This window comes from Prinia subflava, chromosome 9 (assembly GCF_021018805.1).
Source record: "Prinia subflava isolate CZ2003 ecotype Zambia chromosome 9, Cam_Psub_1.2, whole genome shotgun sequence".
Classification (NCBI taxonomy): Eukaryota; Metazoa; Chordata; class Aves; order Passeriformes; family Cisticolidae; genus Prinia; species Prinia subflava.
The window spans coordinates 29,107,914-29,128,340 of record NC_086255.1 but is presented as its reverse complement, the minus strand read 5'-3'; the positions used below and the strand labels follow the sequence as shown (position 1 = coordinate 29,128,340).

At 41.4% G+C, this 20,427-nt stretch overlaps 1 long non-coding RNA gene across 1 annotated transcript; it reads right to left on the bottom strand.

Moving 5' to 3' along the window:
- Positions 1-639: 639 nt before the first annotated feature.
- On the bottom strand, positions 640-8,841 carry LOC134554930 (uncharacterized). Its single transcript, XR_010081346.1, has 3 exons — positions 8,690-8,841; positions 6,579-6,682; positions 640-817 (listed from the first exon to the last, which is right to left on the bottom strand). It is a non-coding gene; the product is annotated as an uncharacterized LOC134554930 (long non-coding RNA).
- Between the last annotated feature and the right edge of the window lie 11,586 nt (positions 8,842-20,427).

Here is a 20,427-nt window from a genome sequence, read left to right as displayed (position 1 = left end):
CGCCCCTGCTCCCCTCAGAGCCCCGCCCCTCTCCCCTCAGAGCCCCGCCCCTGCTCCCCTCAGAGCCCCGCCCCTCTCCCCTCAGAGCCCCGCCCCTCCCCTCAGAGCCCCTCTCCCCTCAGAGCCCCGCCCCTCTCCCTCAGAGCCACGCCCCTCTCCCCTCAGAGCCACGCCCCTCTCCCTCAGAGCCCCTCTCCCTCAGAGCCCCTCTCCCTCAGAGCCCCTCTCCCCTCAGAGCCCCGCCCCTCTCCCTCAGAGCCCCTCTCCCCTCAGAGCCCCGCCCCGCTCCCCTCAGAGCCCCGCCCCTCTCCCCTCAGAGCCCCTCTCCCCTCAGAGCCCCGCCCCTCTCCCTCAGAGCCCCTCTCCCCTCAGAGGCCCGGGCCGCCCCTCACGGCCGCGCTGTACCGCGGCAGAGCTCAGCGCCTGCTCCTTTTTCTTTAATGGCCTTGGAACTGTAGTGAACTAAAACTACGTCGAAACATTTTCTCTGTCAGCTTTGTATTGCATGCAGCAGCACTAATTCAGAATAATAGCAATTGCCTGCAAGATCAAATAAAATGCAAGCATTTGGTAGGTGAACAGTAATGAGAACAAAGGAAGAGCCAACTTACTTTGCAAACTTTATGGATGTGCTGAGGGAGCTGGTATAACAAAACAGCTTCTTTGCAGTGCCCCACATAAAGCAAGGGCCTCCCGGGATTTTCTGCAGCTGTTTCAAGCTCTGCCACTGCTTCGGAGCAGTTTGCCACCTTCAGAAGGTTGTCATCCTCCGTTTCTTAAAATGTGCAAACCACAAAGTACAGTGCCTGTGTCCTGGCTGGGGCACAAGAGACAAGAACATGCCCATTACGCACTGAGATTGTGATGTATCGTGTGAGATTCAACTCGTCTGCAGCTCCTGTTCCTGCTCAAACACCCTGACCCTCACTGACACAACTAGACCAATCGTGCTTCCAAAAGGAGCCAGAAATCTTTGAGGTTCACAGAGCTGGATCCTGCAGTGTTTTGTAGAATTATTCATAGTATTTTAAAGAAATAGAGCCCACACTGTGAATTTTAAAGAAATAGAGCCCACACTGTGAATTCCTACAATTTGTGCTGTGCTCTGTGGCTGATAGCTGTACAGCTGTTACTGCCCCTTTTACGGTGTATATAAATCTAACCAAATAAGAACATTATTCAGAGCTGCAAGCACTGCATGTAGTAAGGTGTTAAAACTGGGGAGTTAAGTGTGATATTTGGATGCAATGTAACATTGGTACATTCATTATTATGTTATCTAGTTGGTCACAGGTAGATTCTAGACTTAACCCTGCATTCCTCTGGAACTGAAAATGCCCACTGACTTCCCCGAACATTTTCAATGTAAAAAACTTGGGGGCTTAAAGCCTTTAGAAAGATCTAATTCTGTTTCTCTTGCTCAATATAAAAGGACTGAATTCTCACACAAAACCTGAACTGAGCAGGTGATTGAAGCTGAGCACTGATTGAAGCTCAAACCACATTTCCAGTAGTGAGCTCCTAAACTTACTACTTTTCAATTTAGATTCTGAGATAGTTGGTGTCAGAAGGCTTAGAAATAATAAAAAAAAAGGATTCAAAAGTCTCATCAAGCCATGCTGTCTAATTTCATGTGGATCCTTCATGTTTACAAAACCACATTCATGTGTATGTGACTATTTAAGGTGGCCTTTTGATTTCTTCAAATGCAAAATTTGTAAGTGCAACACAGAAATGGTGAACTTAAAAGGCTGACATAGTCCTTTCCTACTACAGGTAACCATGGTAGATTTCCTATGATTTCTAATGGTTAGAAGAGAACAACAGAGCTCTTTCTCCACTGGTGCAGCTGTGTTAGATGTAAAGGTTTCCTGAAAGTGTCTGTTATTTAATATTCAAAATATGTAATTTAAACAGAACACATTTGAAAATCTTGCTTTACACAGTAAGTGCTCGTTCTTCTATTTGTCTGAGAAGCAACCAGAGTTCAAGTTAGGGAGATGTTTTGCCAAGACTGGTATCACTCAGTGCATGAGGATCTTGGAAAGAATATTTTCTTTATCTTCTATCTTTGATTAAAACTCTTTAGCTCATGGTGCCTGGGCCACCTCTAGCCTGTACAAGATAACCACAACACAGCCCACTAACACTCAGCCCTGGCAGGGGATGGGCAAAGAGCTGGTTGTTCCCTTTTATTTTCTTCAAGTTCTCAGATTTTCGTTTTGCTAATTATGCACTGAAGCATCACCACTATGGCAATTCCACACTGCTCCCTGCACAATGAACTACATGGCTGTCTTTGTAGAAATACTTTCCTCTTCATCACAACACTCCATCTTTTGAGCAGAGAGCAGGTTCACCTGCCTCAAACAAGTCCATGTCAAGAGGGGAATAAAGGTCACAGCTGCAAACAAAGCTTTGATAGTACAGGCCATGTGCATTTGGAACGCAACCAGCAGCTGCAAGTGCTCCAAAACATTCCACAGAGTCTTCCAAAGTTTTAATAACCAAGGTGATTCCATCTGATTTTGTTACTCATTGCAGAGATCCTGGCATTTCAGGAGTAAATGAAACATTAATTTAAGAAAAGGAATGAATTTTCAGAAGTTGCCTTTTACAAAGCAAAGATTTTGTAACACAAAACAGACCCACAGAAGCATCCTCCTATTGACAGAGACCCTACAAAAACGTTCAGTCGCAAACACGATTCCATTCACTTTCAGTTAAGCATCACCAAGCACAGTAATTAGACATAGGCGAATTCGGAATGAAAAGCAGATGGAAATTCTTAGCAGAGCCTTGCTTGTTACATCAACATCAGATGGACATAGAGCTCCCCTGGCTGCCAGCCCTCATGACAACAAATTGCTTATACTTGTGCCCTGTGGTACAAGGGTTGAGAAAAAACCATGGGCATATGTGGAGAACTTGCACACAGGATTTGGGGTTGACCCTCCCAGTGACAAATGGGTAATTTGTGAAAGCAACAGGACATTAATGCTACATGACTCTTAATAAAGAGCCCTGCATTACTGTACATGAGTGCATTATCATAGTAATTAATCATCCCCTCCTGGCTCCTTTAAAACATTCTTCACAGATACTCTATCCAGGGAACAGCATTCCCTCTAGGTGATGTTCTTCTGGTTTACATATATAGGTACCTTCAGAAAAAAATCTGGGCATGATTATATACTAGGAGAAGAAAAACATAAATCCCAGGTTGTCAGGGAAACTTGTTTTTAAAACAAAAAGATAATTCTGCCATTTCTCAGGCAGTATCCAGTTAAAATGAGATACAGGTAGGAGAGGATAACTGCTCTGGTGTATCAGCAGCAGGATAGACAGAGTTATTTAGGGAGAGATCCTGCTTCTTTTTGCTCACTGTTTGTCAACACAATCTAGTGTTGACAACACAGTCTAGTCTCAGTATCTCTCCCTGCCTGTTTAATTAATAGGTAGGCAAAAATTCCATGTGATTTGACAGTGATTGTGAGAGGCTTGAAATGTTGGCCCAGCAATAAGAAAGTACAAGTTAAATGTAGCAAATCATAACTTTTCAATTATTCAAAGCAATATGCATACAAAGAAATGAAAGTAGTAAAACGTGTATTCTATCAGTGATTCCATTATCTTCTTGCCATAAAGAGAAGTGGCTCAATGGAGGATAAAAGCAAATTTTAGATTGGTTCTCTTCTTGATCATAGCCAGAAGACTGCTATATCTATTGCCAAGAAATTGAATTTAGATTCATAGAAACCCTAAAAATTAGATAGAAAATACTTAAAAGAGTAAAAGTAACCCATCTCCAGGGGACCTGTACTTTTTCTTGACAAGAACTTCAAGCAGAAATAGGAATTTATTTAATCCAGTAGTACAAGCTCTGTACTATGTATTAAATTGTAGGAATAATGTAAATGTGTGTAGAACATTGCAGTACACCATCAGTATGAACTAAGACCTGATGCATAAGATAAAGCAATTTGGATAATTTAAAGCACAGCTGTTTCAAATAATCTACCCTCAAGGTCACCAGTTGATAAAACCAAACCCCAAAATCTCTCCAGAACTCAAGGACTCTTCACAGTTATTATTCAAATCAGAACAATCCACTCAAAAGTGCCAAAATTCAAGACAAGAGACAAAAAGAAGAGCGCTGACCATTGAGTAGCTCTAAGCCTCCTAAGTCTTACACAGCCATGAGTACACTGGTGACAATGGACAAGCAATTTAACATAAGGATAGTGTGGGGTTTGGGGTTTGCTGAGAGGATTGTTTCACTGACAGAGAGCCACATTCTTCAGGAGGACATGCTCTGCAGTACAGAATTTGCCAATTAATGTAGTAATGAAAATCACCAGAAGGAATAATTTAACAAGTTATAATTGCAAATAGAAATAAAAATTGTGAAATACAGGAGTACGTACATTCATATTCTATATAAAATGTTATATTAAACATATGCTAAAGTACTGGTTCTATACAATACATATGTATATATTCTCTCTTCAGACTGCCACTTGAGCTCAGATTCCCATCTACTCTCTATCTGTTCTAAGGATATAAACTACTGTTCATCTTGGCAAGTTTACATGAACTGGAGTATATTTTACTCCACGAAAAAGATAAGACATTAATCTTCTGGGCAAACTCTCTTGAAATTTCATTTTGATAGACAAAACTTGACTTTTCAGTTTGAACTACTGTTGGCAGACCAAAGAAGATAGAAAGACACAACTGTGTGAAGTATTACATCTTAGTAACACAGCAAAGAATACAAAAAAATATATATAAATTCACTGATTCCATTGTCCTTGCCCTCTTGCTCCCAAATGGGAACATAATTTCTTTCAGAGATTTCATATTTTACTCCTTTCATGCCTTTGTTGTGAAGCACTATTGATTTTTTGCCACCTTCTCCATGTGATGTTAACCAGCTTTTAGAATAACATATAACAATTTAGGGCAGCATGTGAAAAAATACCTCCAGCTGAAATTACAGGGGGATTTTCAATAGAGAGACTATAGTTACTCGAGACAAAAGTTGTCTTGTATACTGATGCTGACTGTATTTTTTCTTTATTTGTGAATTGCTTGCTTATTGGACTACATGAGCAGCTTCTAAGGTGTCTCAATATTTCTTTAGTTATTTAATAAGGACTGGCAAGCCTGAATTACTGGGACATAATAACATCATGTTTAAGTGATGTCTTGGAGCAGCATCCCAACTACAGCAGCAACACCTGGAGAGTCAGTATGGCAAATGTATCTCCATTTTACAGAGAGAGGTCTATCAAAGAGAGTGAAATGGGTCACTCTGCAGTCTAGCAATACATCCAAAGTGTCCCTGCCACCAGATCCAAGTAATAAATTGAGTTAGGTGTCACGTGTCTTCTCCTTGTGTACTTGGAATCACAGAGTACAAATCCCAAGGAGTGGATGAGCATACTCAGGGAGAATGTGTCCATGTAGTCTCCTTAAATATGTAAGCATAAAGGTTATTCTGTGATCACTAGGCAATAGGGCTAAATTATGATGAAGCTGTTTGTTATTGCCCTTCCCCTTTTCTTCCCTGACTCATTTGAGGTTATGGACTCATCTTGGCAAAGTACATTAAAATAAAAGGGTATATAACTCAGTAGTCAGTCATGGGAGCACTTTACTTCCTGGATTCTGAATTTGAAATATCTGCTGTGCAAGCATATGTTTATAGAGAGCTGAAAGGAGGAGTTAATGTCCATATTCAGTCCAAAAAAATTATGTAGTTGCATGTAAAAAATGAATTTGCAGAGCTCTAGAGAGCTTAAGTATATTACTTCTTGTAAAAACAAAATTCATTGAGCAGAGGACCCAAGGCCAGCACATATATTTGTGCTAAGAATATCACTTTAGCTGCACATGAGCTCTGCATGTGATGTCATATGGAACATTATGGGGTTTTTTCTAGAACAGGGGTCAAATACTTCCATAAGGTATTTATTAATGTAATTTATTGATCTAGCTGAGGCAGAATTAGCCTGTTGTAGAGTGGAAGTCTGATTAGTCTGACCCATTCTTGTGTTCCTCAGTATCTTGGAACTCAAAATTCAAAGGAAGAGAAAGACGGGACAGCTCACATATGCTCTGCTGACCCTTGTGACGTGGGTTATGGAGAATAGGGGTATATTTTGGTCCACAGGGAGCAGTTACCCACATATTTATCCTAGGAAATTTAGAAGGAGGAGAATGAAAAAACTCAGTGCACTGTTTGACAGTGTTCCTTGAACTGGAGCTTATGATTCTCTCATTTACTTGAAATCTGAAAGAAGATGATAGAAGTTAATAGAGTTTCATTATGGTAAAGCAATGTAAAAGGAATCATCCTCCTTGTTTTAACATCTGTGAACACGGTCTTCCTCGCAAACAAAACGTGAGATTCTGCTCAGTTTTAATGCAGTTTGGCATCTGTGCCTATACTGCCAGGGACACTCAGAACCATTTACATTAACAGCAAATATTTTTACTGTAAAGAAGGAAACATATCCTTATTGATATTCACCAAGTGCTGTGTTGTTGCAACCAAGATATAATTTACTCACTTGTCTGACTGGATTACATTACTCCATGCATTTTGTAGTTTCATCTGTGAAAAATGGAACTTCAGTTCTACAGCTGTCATTTCCCATAATTCTTTTAAAACAATCTGTGGCAAAAAGATAAAAAATAGCTCCAATAGAAACTGCTTCTGGGGATGGCATTTGAAAGGACATTATTTAGCATTAATGAATTAGACTAAGAAGTTTGTCATATTCTTTACATGAGCTGTGAGTCAGACTTTGTGTACGAGTATATCTAACATTTGTGTACTTTGTAAAGGCCGTGACTCCCTTTGTTCCCTGGGAGCCCTGCAGTGAAAACATTTGTCCTCAGAGCACACGGCTTTGTCAGGCTGCCTGGGTAACATTTCCAGTTGCTCTCCTCGGCCTTTTGGTGTGCTCAGCACCAGCGCTGTGCCCGCCCACTGCCATCCCTTGTCAGGGCTCCCCTCTCTCAGCACTGCAGCAGCTGAGCAGGGCAGCGGCTCTGAGATCCACAGGCAGAGCCACAGGAGCTCAGTGCGAGGATGGGAGCACTGAGCCATTACTTATTTATAAAATTACCAATTAGAACGCAACTGCAGTAAAAACGGAACATCCCCGAAATGGAGGATCGGGATGCTCTTTCAACTCTGATTTCTGCCACTTTACCTCCTCTGATGTAAATTTTGAAACTGTCTTTGATGAAAAGATCAAGCTCCAAAACCAGACTAAGCTTCAAAAGATGATTATAGACTTTCCTACATAAAACTGACTCAAAGTTTTATTTCCTGGGTTTATCACACACAATATAATTTTTCTTCTACCTCTTGCTTTTACACTAGCACATGGATCATACATTCCTTCTTGGTAACTACCTTTTGCATGTTACCCAAGCCAGACATTACTCTTGATAAATGACTATTTAAATTTTCACTGCCTCTGCTGCATTTCAAAGTATAAACTGTAACTGGATGCTTTATACATATATCAGAGAAATATTTTTCTCACAGCCACAGTGAAAAGTTTTTTTGAAAATACAGAGAAATTAAATGCAGTCCAAATAAAGCAATTTTTTAAGTTGAACTCAACCATCTAAATTTTTGGTGCCAAATAAGAATTAAAATCAGAGGCTGCAAGTAGGGGATTATAATCAAAACAATTTTTCCAGTGCTACCTACACCTTCTGCTGCTATGCATGAATCTTGTTATCACTCATGTAATAATGATACAGCAATCATAATTATTTCTGTATAAGACAAAAAAAATCCCTGTATGATTTCATCTGATGGTAAAACATAAATCATTATACTAAATAGATACTTTTTGTCTGCTTACAGAAAAAAATGGACTCAATCTTCTTTCTCTCCACCCTATATAATTAAAAAAAATCAGACACCAATTTTTAGCCAAGCGTTCATCAGAGCATGTATTGTTAACAGGTGTTGTGTATTACATTTCCCATGCACACAGTGTTGGAATGTACAACTGTAATACTGCTCCTAGGAACAAGTAGCATAATTAAAATTCTTTGTGAGTTTGATTTACTGGGTATTTTCTTCCTTTAAAATGACTACATTGCAAACAAGAGCCAATTTCTTAGATTTGATCTATGGGTTGTACAGCTTATACTTCAGGTTCAAAATGGTGATTTAGACAATAACACATAACAGCTGAATAGTTATTTATAATGGCACAGCACCTGCGGCAGATTGTCAGCTGAAAAGGCAAATCTAAACGCTTTCAAATTCTCTTGTGTATTATAATGGCAGTAGTAGTGGCCACTATAGATACAATAGTTAGGCATGTAATGTAACTTTTGTTTCTGATTGCTTGCCATTTTCTCAATTTTATTCCTTTAAGACTGAAAATGTTCATACTTAGTGTCAGTCCATATGCATTTTGAGAAGCTAGTTTAGCTTTCTGTTAATTTTGGAGGTGGGGGCTGTCAGTGAACTTAAATATTAAAAAGAACATCAAACTCTTTTCTCACAGATTTACGATTTTCCACATTTCCCAGACACATGCATGATTAACACAATTTCGGCATTTTGTTTTTCATCTTGATTAATGCTGCTGAGAACTCTGGAAATTTTTGATCTGAAATTTTAAAACTGTAAAGACATTTTTCTTACCTCAGTATGTGCCAGAATTTCTCTATGAGCCTTTTACCAGCAGCTCCCATTTAAAAATCTGAAAGTGTGCATATGCAGTTTCCTTTTAAATTTGGTTCCTTCCTGGACTGGACCCGGCATGGATCATTTGTGTGATGATGTGCTAATTCTGCAGTGATCTGAAACACATGTTAAGAATAAAGGTAACAGCTTGTTGCAGCAGAGCCAGGCCCATACAAAACCATCAGTGCACTGATGTAACCTCCACCCACAACAGAAAGTCCATTTAGATGCACAGCCAACCAAACAATGTTCAGGTTTCCACCAGAAAGAACATCTGGGATGTGAATGTGCAAGGATCATTCCCAAAACACAAGCACTCTACACCCATCAGAATTTTCCAGACAAGACAGAATTTAACCTCCTTTTGTGTATTAAATACCTATAAAATCACCTATATACCTTTTGAGTGTTGGGAGTCATAAGATGGGCCATGTGCTTTGGGATCTTTAGTTGGAAGGTGACAGACAGTGCAAGTACAACAATACATTTCTACCAGAACAACCAAAATCCTATTAGGTAGTAACTATATAAAAACATAAGCAGAAATAGCATTTGTCTCCAGATGAAAGGAAAAATAGTTTCCAAGGAGCTAATTGCTTTAGAACACAAGCAATAGAAAAAGAAAAGAAAGAAATGACTGGTCTGTAATAGAGATCTGTAACAGAGGCTAGGAACAATCCACTTGCTCTGGGGCTGATAGGATGATGCCATCACCAGTTAGCACGAGTACTTTGTTTTATAGCATTCATCCACTCACTGTATGACCTGTTTTAGTGTACACCTCAAAATCATCTTTGGTGTACTTCCACTGGAGCCAAGGGAGTTAATCCAGGAATTAGCTTGGTCAGTGAAGTCATTCATATGCAACAAGAAAGAATTACAGAAACTTCGTGGGAAAAGAATAATGGAGAGAGCTTCTTGCATGCTATAAATCTTCTTGGCTTTGTGCTAAGGTTATTTATCTATTTGAGATAGCGAGGATGTTCTATAATGTGTGCATACTGTGCAATATGGGACAGTGGTTTTGCAATATAAACTGCCCATTAGTAATGCAAAGTAACTTATTTTCATCTGCTAGATCATTACTGCAAATTTTTCTCCCTAGTTTTGACATGTTATAAAGAGAACAAATGTGGACTTCATTAAGATTTATCTTTTACTTCCATTTGATTCATTCTATTTTAAATGTATGTAAACACACCACAAGACCACCAAGCTTTTTGTCATTTCAGGAGGGCAATGCTTCCACTCCTAGGAAGAAGTTGGTGCCCCATATCTCAGTCTGCTGGCCCAGCTGGGGCAACTCAGACATTCCTCTGAGCATCCCTCACTTCACAGTGCCTGTACTACTCAAGACACAAAGGATTTAAATGGGCTGAAGCACAGTTTGAGAGAGCAGAGCTGTGGCCCCAGCAGATGCCAGGGAGCAAGGTGTAAGAGCTCCTCCAGCACCCCCTCCCCAGCAGTGACCGGTGTCCCGGTGTCCCTGAGAGCTGCACACACTCCTCAAGTGCCTTGGCAGCCACCCGTGCTGGAGCAGCTTTGGCTGTTTGGAGGGTGGCTGGCTCGGGGCTGACTGCCATCCCCTCCATCCTCCCAGCCTTCAGGAGCCCTCCCGGCATCGCTTCTGTCCATGTCACACTCCAGGATCGCTCACAGGACGTGCGGCTCCGTGCCAGCTGATGACACCAGACAAGACGAGACCCCTTCCACCAGCTCACAGACCTGACCTCTCAAACAAGCTGCACGTGGTTCGTTTGGTGCCCCTGGGGTTATTTCATACGGTCACAGTATTTCCCACACTCTCCACCTGCCAATAAAGAAAAGACGAAATGCAAGAAGCAGAGGGCTGCTCCTCACCCTAGAATGACTGCAGGTCTGGTGAGAGCTGCTGGGATTGTTACTAACCCTTGCCTTCACTGCCTGTGCAGTACAGACAGATGTACTCACTCACTCATCAGGATTCCCCCAGCTGTCTCACCTTGGTGCAGCAGAATCCACATTGCTGCACCCAACTCATTCCCTAGAAGAGCATTTGTATGCCAAAGGAATTACATGGTGCTCCAATGCCAGAATTATTTGCACACCCTATATTATTCTGACTACCTTACAATTTAACGCTGAAAGGAGTAATTGGGCTTTTGTAGGACACCTGTCCCAGATCTGCAGCCTCAGCCACTGACGGCTCCTCCATGCTACTGTGGTTTCTCTGTAGTTCAGTGTTGTTTTTATCTAAGTGCTACTGTAGCCTCCATCCCCAACACTCAAAGCAGGAGCAGGAGACATGAACTTGCTGCTGCAGTTGGTTTTTCAGCTAAGTGGGATGTGTAAGGCCCAGTGATGTCTGTGCCTAGTAGCTCATCATCATCCACGTGCAATTTCCTACAGTACAATTTCACTGAATATTCAAAGCTGGACCTCCTGGCACAGCACAACATTTGTATATTTATGGAGTAAAGAAAGCTGGCACAAAGTCAGTCCAATGCACACAGGTTGGTTACAGCAGAATAATTTTTAAAATTGAAATAAGGACTTTCTTTTCCAGCTCTTAACTTAAATTCTCACTAATTTTTGTGGTTTTGATCAAACCACCAATGGTTTTTAAAAATCAATTTGATGTAAAACTAGGCACCCAAGATTTTCAATATCATCAAGGCATTAATGTAACTTAGAACTCAAAATGTTTTTTAAAATAACTGAAGATATGTATTGGAACCTTCCAAGCAAACTTAAATTTTCTTTCAGGATTTATCTCCACTTCCTTCAAACTCTTGACTTCATTATGCAATAATTGCCTATACTTTCTAAATATCTTCTAAGTTCACAAGGTTCTACTAAAAATTATTTCATTAATATTTATAAACTACAAGTAAAGCTGTAAAGCTTTTTTTTCCCTACAATAAGAATTATACATTTAGAATTGCATATATATATTTGTAGGAGGTATTTATTGGATTTAATAATCGCTACTCTGTGGGAAGCCAGCAAAAATTAAGATTTAGCTGACATCCCTTTATCCAGGAAATCCTGATTAGTGGAATCTTACATAAGAAATACAGAAAAGTAATGCAGTTTTACATTCTTTTTAGGAATAAGCCCTGGGGATCTGGATTTTCCTTCTTTGGACAAACACCTCCAGGGAATTTCAACCCAGGAATTAGAGAGTTTTGCTTCTTCCTTTCATTCTTATTCATGCCCATAAGCCATATCTACTCTTTGAAGACTATTAAATAGCTGCCAAGGAAATGTCCTTTATTGTTAAACAGCACTTAGCACTTTAAATAGTTCACCGACTAATAGTCACAGGTTAATAAGATAACAGTGTTAAACACATTATCTGTGTGCACTTCACCTGAAGTGAATTCCCAGCCACTTCCTGCCATACATGAGTACTGTAATTTGCAGGATAACCAAACCAGAGCCATTGGTAACTGAGCTGGCTTCCCCTTGTTGCAGTTCCCAAGGGTTATAAAGGCCTGTGCATGTATTCCACCTGTCTGAGATACACACTCTAAAAGGAATCAGGGTTCTGTGTGCTCTGGTTCTGTTCACACTGGCTCCCATCGGGCACAGTGGGGCTGCCTTGAGCCTCGGATGCTGCTGTGCTCCTTCCTGTGAACACATGGACACCTTTTCAATGCTTTCCTAGTTGTCAACACCCCTCCTCTGTGGCAGGAACCCATGAGACAGCCAGCCACTGTGACCAAACTAACCAGGATGCAATTTTGCCAAACTAACCAGGATGCAATTTTGCCAAGCTAACCAGGATGCAATTTTGCCAAGCTAACCAGAATGCAGTTTTTGGCTTCAGGCTCCAGAAAATGTTCAACCCATCCCTTGCATCTTCCCCTTCACTCCTGGTAGGCAGGAAATGCCTTTCCTCTGCCCACATCCATGAGGGAAGGTTTGATAAAAATGACCCTATACTATCAAAAATTTACCTTGAAGTGGCAGAATCACATTGACCTGCTATCCCACACGGTGTTGTGGCAGTCCCTGTGCCACACATGCCCTCTCTTGGGCGATCCCTGTGAGCTTGACAAGCTGCCTGACAGCAAATACTAGCCCATAGCTTGTCTTTGACTATTGGAGATAAATAGTTAGCAATAATCCATCATATTTCAACCCATCTGGCAAAAGGCAGAGAAATTCTTAAATGATGCTGTAATTATAAAGCTGAGTAATTTCTTTATATTTATTTCAACAATATGGATTTTAAAGTGCCCTCTGGGAGCAAAAAGATGTTTGTAGATATAAAGCTGTAGGGAGCAATACATTCATGCCGACACATGTAGCTGAACCACCAATTTTGCTTTATTAATTTAGTTGCTGGATTTGTTCCTGATATCTACAGCTGTATTATCCACTCACAGAGGTGGGTGAGTGGGCGGAATGAGGTTGATTACAATTGATTTAGTAACCAAAGAGTAATTTTTTCCATTGTTTGTTCAGCACATTACTAAACATATGGCTTAATTACAGTTGCCTTGTGTTCTTTTCAGTGTGGTGTTGCTTATTTTACTGAGACACTGATTTATGCAAAATATTAATTGAAATAGAAAACAGACTTACTATGAGAGCTGACATCCATAAAAATATTAGTTGATTATATTTTGCACTGAGCCTATTGGACTTCTCAGGGGAATCAGTGTTTACAGTTTAATTTGGAATAACATGGGCTCCCTCCCTCCAGAAACAGTGGTAGAGCATGTACCGTAGTCTGGAGCACGGGTAAAAAGAATTTACTTTTACCAGCAGCTGCAAAGGGAAATCCTCAGAGTTCTTGAGCCAAAGTCTCAAAAATGTGCTGAGGTAGCTGTTCCATTTCAGTGTGATTGCAGTAATTGTATGCAAATGCCTCATTAAAAGTAATTCAACTTTATATAGCTATAAATAAACTACTATGCTGTTGTAATGTGTTTTCAGGCCATTAAGTAGTATAATAAAGATGCATGGATTCTCTCAATAGATTAGATAATCAAAAAACCACCCACTCCCACAATCAAGCAACCATGCATTGGGAGATCTTGTTTTGTTTTCAGAGCCATCTTTATAATTAATCTATTTGGAATAAATAATTCACCAAATATAAATATAAAATAATGTTCAGTCACAGAACTCATAACTCAATATATCCAGGAGGAATGCTTTTATATTTCCTATTCAGGATTTTAATTCAATGCATTGAATTTTGCAGTCTCTTTCATAAACCAAATCTAATACACAATCAACTTTATAACCAGATAGTCAGAATACAGAATGAAATGGTTTTGCAGAGGCAAATAAAATCCTCCCAAATATTTTTAGGAGAGAGTATGAGAATTTTGTAACTTTCACTACCCACTAATAGGATTCAGATATCCACTGTGAAATGATCCAAACATTTCCTGGGTAACAACCTCTGCAGTTATAATATTAATTTCAAAGGAAAAAAACCAAATGAATACACATATCTCTATACTGCTGTACAGAGATAGTCCCAGGAAGCAGGACTAGACAACAAGGGAGAGAAAAAGTGAGCCACGATATCAAAGTCAGCAGGACTGGCAAGGAGAAGGGTTTGGATAGCATCACTGAGACCACATCCAAGGACTGGCAAGAACAAAAATCATAGAGCAAACCCAGTTTAAAGTCTGCCTACAAAGAGGTGAAGATACCCAATCTCTCAGTGGGGTCATGAGCTGGAACACCCCCACCCAGGGCCAGTGCACACCGTGTTAACCACAGTTACTGCCTCCCACAGGCCCCTCTGCCTGCACCAGGCTGTGCCCAGACGATTTTCTTTTGTTTGGCCCTTAAAACTAAGAGAGGAAACTCAGATTGCCCAAGAGGAACAGTATTAGACATTGTTGTGGCACCATGAGGCGGCATTACAATGGATGCACAGTATGTTCTTGCCTTAGTTTAACCCCCAAAGATTTTCAAGACTTCAGAAAATGAAGCAAATCCATGCAGGAGAAAAAAAAAAAAAAAAGGAGGAGAAAAGTTGAAATTTTAGTGACTTTTTGTCGTGATTTTACACTGGCCCAACGCCAGGCACCCACCAGAGCCACTCACTCACCCTCCCCTGCCACAGCTGGGCAGAGGAGGGGAAAAAAATTAATGAACACTTCATGAGTGAGATAAGGACTGGGAGAAATATTTCAAGGGGCAAAACAGGCTCAACTTAAGCTTGCAAAGTGAATTTTATTGCTAACAAAATCAGAGGAGTATAATGAGAAGTAAAATAAATACCTTAAAATACCTTCCCACCTCCCAGCCCCTCCCTCCTTCCCACCAACAGCACAGGGAGACAGGGCGTGGGGGTTTGGGGCAGTTCAGCACCAGGATTTCCTTCTGCTGCTCTGACAGAGAAGTCCTTCCCCCGTGAGACCGTGGGGTCCCTCCCACGGGAGACATCCTGCACAAACTTCTCCAGGGGGTTCACTCCCATGAGCAGCAGCCCCACCACAGCTGCTGCAATGTGAGTCCCTCCCACGGGCACACAGTCCCCAAAACTGCTGTGAGTGGGTCACTCTTCCATGGGGTGCAGTCCTCCAAGGACAGGCTGCTCCAGCCTGGAAGCAGGGCCCTGTCTCTCCACTGGGTCTTCCACTGGAGCACAGCCTCCTCCAGGCATCCAGCCACTCTGGTGTGGACACCAGATGTTTTAAGAGCTTACTTTGCTTTTCATTATCCTCTGCTGATTCTGTTAGCAATAAAATTCACTTTGCAACCTTAAGTTGAGCCTGTTTTGCCCTTGAAGTGTTTTCTCCCACTCCTTACCTCACTCATGAAGCGTTCATTATTTTTTCCCCTCCTCTTCCCAACTGTGGCAGGGAAGGGTGAGCGAGTGACTCTGGTGGGTGCCTGGTGTTGGGCCAGCATCAAACCACAACACTTTCTAACAACAGCAACACAGGAAAAGATGGTATCTCAAGGCTGTGGGGGCATCAGGAGAAAAAAGTGTGGGAGGCATGGACAATATGCATCTCCACGCTGAAGTCAGCCAGGACAGGAAACGGCCACCTTCAGTGCAAGGTGCTTTCAGACCTGTGGTTACTCATGAATGACAACCACGTGCATTCTGTCCGGCTGGCCTCTGCCCTCACTGCCAAGCTGGCACAGAAACAAACCAGAGACAATTGTTTCAAATCCTAAATGCTTTCAGTGGGGATGCCGGGAGGTGCAATGTACCCGATCCCTGCATTGGTGCCTGCAGGGGCACACAGGGCAGGCTGTGAAGTGAGGCAGGATCCTGAGAGCAGCACAGGCAGCTGCCCCAGCCCCAAACTGCCCCATTGCCACTCCTGGTCAGTTCCTACAGATTCCCAAGCTCTTTACCAATAGCAGCACTACATTGTCCCCACATTCCTGAGACATCCTGGAGTTTGCATTAGAACACATCAGTGCTTGCCTGCCTTCTCTGAGAAGGGCTGACTGCAGCTGCAGCGCACTCACAGCTCAGGGTTCACGGCTGCTGTGGCAGTGGGGCAGAGAAGAAGGGCACAGAGGAGAAATATTAAGGGTGGTCAGCTCAGAGAAGATGCCAGGCACAGGGACACAAGCCATCAGGGCTCCAGAAGAGGCATCTCATTCTCCCTCACGAAGTTCTAAACCACTGAGCTAAACCTGAGCAATTCCCAGTCAGTGCAGCTCCTAATGAAGTTCATGGGGAAAGGGCAGCACTGACGAGCAAGGTCTGGTGTAGTAAAACCTTTGAATAGCATTCAAAAATGCTTCAGCTGCTAAAGACCTTCCCATGTTGATGGTCTTGCATCCTTCAAAGGCTTAGAGCAGCCCATTAAAAATAGTATGATACACCCCTAAATTTTTCCTCCTCATGGAACAGAATCACAGCATGAGGCAAGATGCAATTCAGTGATATAACATGCGTAGTGACAATTTTCCAGAATGCGATTATAGGAGAAAAAATTCTAAACCCATCATAATCACTCTCACAGAGTAGCTTGGAAACCTGAACCAACAGAGGAAAAATAAACCAACAGAGACCGAGAAAGATATAAACAACTCCAAAATGAATTGTTAACTCAAAATTGCAATATAATCTGTATAAAATATTTAAGATGTTTTTTCTATTTATTCCTGAACCTAGAGTGATTAAAATGCTGCCATAGTACACTGTGTTGCTCTTTTTTTAATCAAAAATGCAATTTTAAGCAAGTAGACAAACTCTAGGAAATTAAAGTGAATATTTATGTCCATATAAACTTCTTAATGGCAACATTCTTGCTGTGAGCACAGCAGCTGAAGAGGGTGGATTAAATTATTTTGGCCAGATCCTGTTACTATTGTTTTCACTGGCAAAATTCCCACTGATTTAATGGGAGCTGGATTAGATCCTGACTTGAATTAAGTACAAATCTCAGATGCATATATAACATAATCACTGATATTCCATGCATATACTCAAGTTTTCATGTCTGTTTTCCCTCTGTGAGTTTTACTGATGCTCTGAAAATACCAATCAGGTACACTATATACCAGTGATTAAAGGTGTGCAGTCTTCTATTTCCAGATTTGGGAAAATTTGTGGTTTACTCATTTGAAATCAGAAACCACAGTCTGAATGATATTCAGCCTCTCGAGTACAGGGCTTCAAATCTTGGTATGTTTAGTTCCTCCTCTTGCACGCTTTGCAATGCATATGAACAGCATTTATTTAAAAGGCCAGAGAATTACAACACATTTGGCAGTCAACAGATGCCGTTGCTATGATATTTTTTCTCTCTCTCCGATTTCCATCATTTGGGAATATTCAAGAGCATCCTGGAAAAACCAGGAAGCTTTTGGGCTTCATTCCTTCTGTCTTGAATGATGATCTCACAAAAAGAGAACAAGCTTCCTAAATTTTAGGAGGACATGTTAAGGCACAAGGGACAGGCTTCATCAAAGGTCTCACAAGAGCAGGAGTGGTTCCATCTCTCTCAGCAGGGCCCTTCAATGACCACAGTTTTGGGGCTGGCCCTGTCACGCTGGCAGTTCCACCCCCAGGCACCTCGTCCTGGCTTTGAGTGCTCCTGGGCTTTGCTGTTCTCACCAAGCCTCTTCCAAAGCTTGCTAGGTGTGTGCTGGGGAGGAGTGCAGACGTGGAGACTGAATACCTGACTCCAGGTGTGCACAGGGCTCCAGGAAAGGGAAGCACAGCCCTGCAAGGGGCTCAGTCAGAACAACCAATGCGAGATGTCTTTTAATCTATCTTGCTAAAAAAGAAAAAAACAAACCCAAAAAAAACCCCAAACAAAAAACCCACAAAAAACCCAAAAAAACCCACATTAGCTGAAGTGGTGATTCTGAAAGGTTCCCAGGATCCCCAAAGTAACTGGGAGTTAGTGACTGCATGCCCCATATGCTCTGAGTCAGGCTCTGGTTTCACACACGCAGAGGGGAGTGGGTTTCTAAACAAGCGCTCCAAGTCAGTGGAGATTTATCTGTGAGTACTGTGGCCCATCTTTGTTTCAGCTCGGGAAAGCAATGTTACTTATAAATGACAGAGTAATTTCCTATGCAGAGGCTGTTTCTCTGTATGACTCATCTGTGTATTGCATTCCAAGAGGTAAGTATGAATCATGGATAACTGATAGAAAAATGCAAATTGATCCATTAATTTTTTTTTTTTTATTATGCTCTAAACAGAGCAACTTTTAAATTTTTCTCCTGACTGTGAAACTTATTGGAAATAAATTGTATCAAATCAAATTGAGAAATCTTTGCATTCTCTAAAGCCACAAGTTTTCTTCTTGCTGTTTCAGTGGGGCTGGGGATGTGGGGGTGGTTGTTGGTGCAGTTGATTTTCATTTCATTTTTTTGCCCTCAGTGTACAGCTGGAGCTTTATGGCCAACGTCAGCAGCAGCAATGCAGTTTGCTTTTTGTTTGTTTAAATGTAATAAGGAGATAGAAAATTAACTCTTGATGGTTATAGGCTGTAGGTGAGAATCTAAATCCAGTAATTCCAAGGCTAGTACCTGACACTTAAAGAATGAATGTGAAGAGGTTTGAGAAATTCACTGCGGACCTGTTTTAAAGAAAACAACTTGCTGTAGCAAGTTCTCATCCCTACAGCATAGGGGAGCAGTTTAGTTATGACAGTGGAGAAGTCACCTGCCTTGAGGGGAGAAGTTCTCCTACTTCGGAGAGGAGCAGATTGTGAGCACCACAGTTCTCAGCCAGTTCTCAGACAGAGTGCAAGAACCAGGCAGCCCAAAATCAGGCATTCTCTGCAGGGAGAGCAGCCAGGGGACACACGCCCTGCAGAAGGGTTTGGGATCATGGCTTCCATCTCCAGGGACACCTGTGTGGAAGAGAATGCTCACAGCTAAAGAAGAACGTGTGGCAGGGCTGGAAAAGTTGGGTTAACTCATTGATTTCTTTCCTGGACTGTGCCTTCTCTTCCACAGAACAGGGGAGACGAGTAATTTCAGAGGCTACATAAATCTATGATTGAAGTGCTCTGGTAGCCAAATCTATTTAGCCTCTGCACCGTCATTTTGTCTTTAACCGTGACATTGGCATCTACGATTCAGTTAGGACTGATTTGGACTCTAAGAGTGCAAAACCAAATCCAAGGTGTAATGAAAACCACCAGATTAACAGTATTAAATACAGAAACAAAGACCACCTGATTTCCAGGGCTTGAATTTTACTATAGTTTTTTCTTGTCTTGGAGCTTTTGTCCGTTACAGACAACCCAAATTAAAGTGCACGGATTTTTTCTATATACTGCAGTCTGCATGCTACTACTTTTTCTATTTGAAACCCATAGCACCAATTCAGGTTTTGAAAAGAGATTATTATGCCTGGCATAATGACCAAAACTGAAAATACCTTTTCCTGGAGTCCCTGGGGCAACAGGACATTTGTGCCTTTGATGAAATTAAACTGACAATGTCAGCCTAATATTCTGCCATAAAGAGATTAGAATAGTTTATATTTAACTGTATTTTGGGATTCAGTACACATCTACCTGTCCAAACCTCTGCTTTCTGGAAGGTCTACTGCTAGATTTGATTCCTCACAAATAGAAGAATTTTAAAAAGAAACTACCTAAGTAAGAAAATACAAAACTGAAATGCTGGGTATAATATTTACTTCATGCTTTTTGAGACAATATGTCCTGAAATGAAAAACAAAATGTGAACTTCCTAAATGTCAAAATCCATAATTAAGAACAACACCTGACAAGATCATTCTTTTCAGCTGACAAATAAATGTCACTTTTAAAGGAATCTTCCACAGAATGATAAAAAACAAGCAAAGAGGCAAAAATTATTCTGTCTTCACTGGCAGCAAACATGGAGGGGGCTTTGCTAAGTACTTACAATGACTGTGCTGTTGACTTGGCAGGCACATCAAAAGTGTGACAGACTTGATTCATGTTCCTGTGCAATACAAACAATGACACAGGGCCGGATCTGAGTGGCTCTCAGCAAGTAATTGAAGGCAGCACAAACACATTGTCAAGAACCAGCAGCGCACAGTTCTGCTATAATAAACAGAATCGTGAGTTAGACATGCACCTTGTTATTCCCTGGTTCTCTCCAGTTACTGATTTAATTTTAAAAAGCCCTTTTTGCCTTGGGTCAGGGACTTTCAGAGATTAACTGGTCCAAGGCACAAATTCCTGTCGCTGGTGGGGCAGTTCTGCACTGTCTGTCTGTGGTTGCACAGGTGAGCTGCCTCCTGCTGCCACACAAGG